Here is a 4,317-nt window from a genome sequence, read left to right as displayed (position 1 = left end):
GGTATGTGCGTCACCGGTAGGCCCCATCCATCACTGCAACGCTCTGTGCGGGTGGATCACATGATGGACCCTGTGATGTCAGATCTCTTAACTTGGCGGAAATGGAGGTGGGGGGGAGTAAACCAACAGAGGAGAGATATTTTTGTGTATGAAAGAAGTGAGTGGGGGTGTTGAGACTGGAGGCTCTAGCTGGGAAAGGATGTACCTCTCTCTCTCTAGCTTGCTCTCTCTTTCTCACACACACACACACACACACACACACACACACACACACAAACACACACACACACACACACACACACACACACACACACACACTTGTTTTCATATCTTAGTGAGGACAAAAATGAATGCCTAACCCTCACTCTCAGCCTAGGAGTAGCCCCGACAATAAAACCACATTTTGAGTCTCAAAAATGCCTTCAAACCCATGGGGATGGGCATCAGTGTGTTTAGCTATTCTCTGGTGAACAATGGGCTTGGACGTCAGTTCCTTAATCATTAATATGCAAATCCTCATGACCATAAATCAACAACCCCTGATCAAAGCTCACTGATCAAAAACCACTGATCAATGGCCAACTCACAGAGAGTTGGGGAATGGCTGCAATCACAGGATTGTAAGATGGTGAAAGATGTACCCTTAGGCCCCCTCCTCAATTCAGAGATGGTCTTTCCCTTTTCACGTAAATGGCCTCCTTGACTCGCGTCAAACCAGCGTTCCTCCCTGTCCAGGATGTGTACATCCTCATCCTTGAAAGAGTGTCCACTGGCCTGTAGGTGTAAATAGACTGCAGAGTCCTGGCCTGACGAGGTAGCTCTTCTGTGTTGTGCCATCCGCTTCGCCAGAGGTTGTTTGGTTTCCCCGATGTATAAATCCTGGCAATCCTCCTGGCACTTAACAGCGTACACTATGTTACTCTGTTTGTGTCGGGGGACCCGATCCTTGGGGTGGCACAATTTTTTGCCATTTTTTTTTTTTTTTTTTTTTTTTTTTTTTTTTTTTTGCCTGTCCCGTTTGGCTCTTTTGCCATCAGAATTGTTGTCTAAAGGCAAAGAAAGATACCCAACGGATTTTACTTTACCAAACTGACCATCCCAGCCTTGCCGTAATGGTCCATTTGATTCACCTTTTATTGTTTATTTTATTTTCACTTACTGAATACGGGACAGACTTGACTGGGGGAAAGAAGGGGAGAAAGAAAGAGGGAAAGAGAAACAGCTGAGAAGAGGGACGGGGGAGAAGGGCAAAAGACAAAAACCAACAAAACGGGCAGAGGAAAAAAAATGCATATATCAATCACCTGGATCACCTGCTGAGAAAGAAAAAAGAAAGCAAGCAGAAGAGAACAAGAGTAATAGAATAAACAACATCACAATGATATATGTGAATATGACAGTAAATACTAAATAGTTAAACATTATTGTGCAGCACATAAGATCAACAGAACACAGTGTGCTTTGAGGTAGGAGCCAAAAAGGGTGTAGTTTGTGGGTGTGATCACCCGTGTGTACACCTGTGAGCATGGACGCGCTTGTTTTTTTTTTTTTTTAAAAGGTTCCTTCATGTAATGATCTGCTAGAGGGTGTGGGGGGGCCACAGCCCCGTCCTCCAGGGCGTGAAGCAGGTAGTGGAGGAGATCAAAACTCCAGACATCCAGAGGCCCCCAGAACACAAGAGACCAAGGAAGACCAACAGAGGGGCAGCCGCGCCACTGTCCCGGAAAGAGCTGAGGAGAGTCCCAGATGAGGGCTCACTCAGCAGCCGCGGAGCAGAAGCCAGGGGGAGTTGCAGTGACGAGCCCGTGAGCTCCGCCGGCAGCCAGCTGCGCCTGAGTGACCGAGCCCCAGGCCGAGAGGCCGGGGGCACCCCACCTCCGAAGTGGCCCGAGCGAGCCCCAGGCTCCAGGCCCCGATAAGCGGCCGCCAAGGAGTGAGCCGGTGTGTACCTGGAGCCCATCCCCGGACACAAAGAACCACCAACGCACCGATGTCTGAGGGGGTCCGCCACTGGCAGGGGAAGTGGTGGTAGGGGGAGATAGGCCTCCAAACCTTGGAGGGCCTGAGATGTCCCCAGAGAGGTGGCGCCTGACACCCAACCTGACATATAGACACAGAACATACAGGCACACACAGACACAAACATCCATTCCCACCCTCATGCTCTCATATGCACTTACTCCACACTCAACCAACGTGGAGACAGACATAAAGAGACGCTGTACACACGATCACACTCCCCAAGCGTACTCTACGAACCGGGTCTAGGTGCCCCCTTGCCCCTGGAGGGGGGAACTGCACCCAGACCCAGGTGGTGTTACCCTTTTCCCTGCGGTGGGGGGAGGCAGACCGCCCCGACTCCGCAGCAGCAGGGAGGCCCCACACTCCAGACCGCAGTCGGACGGCCAACTCCTCCTCCTAGCCCCCCTGCTCCAGCAGGTCGCAGAGAACGGGGGTGAGAGAAGACTCCAAACCTCCCTCCACCCGCTCATTGTAGTGTTGATGCATGTGTGTTCTAAGGTGCATTTAAAACCCAGGAGGGCATGGAGCTACCTGCCAGAGAGCAGCAGGTAAGCGCATGGTCCCTCCTGCTAGCCCTCAATGTCTACGTGTATTTAAAATTGAGAGGTGGGCAACGATGCCAGGGGTGAGGGTGTACACCCTGATGGTATTTGGACTCCGTGTATCGTGCCCACCCCCCAAGATCCTATATGTATGTGTAATGAGAGTGTGAGTAATGTGAATGTCTAAGTTGTGGGATAAAATTGAGGCAGAGGCAGCCAGAAGGGACAGAGGGGGGGGTAGCCTCCTCTGCACCCTGGTGACATACCCCTACTCCAAGGCCCTGCATGTGTGGGTGGTTGTGGTGGAGCGGGAAGAGGGAGGCAGCTGGAGATGGGGAGGGAAGGAAGGGAGGGGCAGAGTGACCCCTCCCTGGGGCCAGCTCCCCCGCTGACCCCAGTAGGCACCCCCATACTCCGCGACCCGCCAGGGAAAGGGGGCCCAGGCCCATCCAGACCGGGCCCAGGCAGCAGCGCCCCCCGGCCCCACAGAGCCCGGGACAGTCCACCCAACCCCACCACAGAGAAAACTGCACCCACCCCACCATCCATCATCTTCCAGACTACATAGACAATAGACGCCCAGGCTGAGATCTTCCTCCACCTCTCCTGTATCTCCCCCTCCTGCAGAGGAGTCCTGAGGAGAGGAAAGCTCCTGCAAGGTGTGACAATCTCCCCCACCAGTTGAAGAGCCCCCCAGGTGGCTCGACGCACCGGCGGCACCCTGCGTCCAGGGATGGGCCCCCATGCACCCACCCGCCCACAACCCCGGCAACACACCAACCAGGACCCAAGCCCCCGAGGCCCGGTCCGGGCTCCCAGCCCAGAGACGGAGCGCCCCCAGAACCTCACGCCCATCCCGGACCCACCCAGGGCCAGCCAGGCTACCAGGTCAGTAACCCACGTCCGTCAGCATCAGATTACTAAAATCTCACCTGTATTATAGGAGGAGCACCGTCTGTCCTCAAGTTGTCCTGGACATACGGATTGGCGTCGGCTACCTGGTTTGATAAAACTGGTTTAATAATTGTTGAGCTCAAAGTCACTTGGTTTCTCCTGCTGAAAACAGTACGTCCAGATAAGGAGCATCGACTTTCTGCCATGTGGAAGTCAGTAGGTAAGAAATTGATCTGAAAAAAATTAAATATTAGAAAAAAAAATATATATATAGTGTCGACTAAACCATAAACGAGTAGATAAATACATGCAGGATCCAGGATCCAATCTCATATTGATTTACACACTAACCTCATTCTGATACAGATTCCTCACATCTTATTGGAAAGTATTCCAGTAAACAGAACTTGGCTAAGAGCCTTTTACTGTAATACATGCTTGTCATGTGATTTCTGAATGCTCTGGAGTGTTTCAGCATGAGTCAACAAAGGCGCTGTGGAGCAAACTCAGGTCTCCAAGAATAATTTTCAAGGCTGCATGTTAAGGCAAACCACTATGAGCAGTCAGGAATGCTTGGTATTATTTATTGTAATGATTCCTCTGTGCTCCAAAGAGCTCATTGGTGCATTGAGCAAAATTGATGTGTGGTTTGCACTTTAAATATTAAATGTGAATAAAGGAGTAGAGTAGCATGGATATGAGCCCTTTGAAGGTCTTACAAGAAATCTGTGTTGATCTCCTGTTTTCAACAACTCCTTCATTTAAGTGCTGTAAAGTTTGAATAAATGAAAACATATGTGATTCTGCTGGAAAAACTTAACTGAAATGTTATTAAACGATGCACACGTTTGTATTTGTA

Source organism: Haplochromis burtoni, unplaced genomic scaffold (genome assembly GCF_018398535.1).
Source record: "Haplochromis burtoni strain Fernald_Lab_line unplaced genomic scaffold, NCSU_Asbu1 Contig_189, whole genome shotgun sequence".
In the NCBI taxonomy this organism is placed as follows: Eukaryota; Metazoa; Chordata; class Actinopteri; order Cichliformes; family Cichlidae; genus Haplochromis; species Haplochromis burtoni.
Note: the sequence above shows the minus strand (reverse complement) of the source record.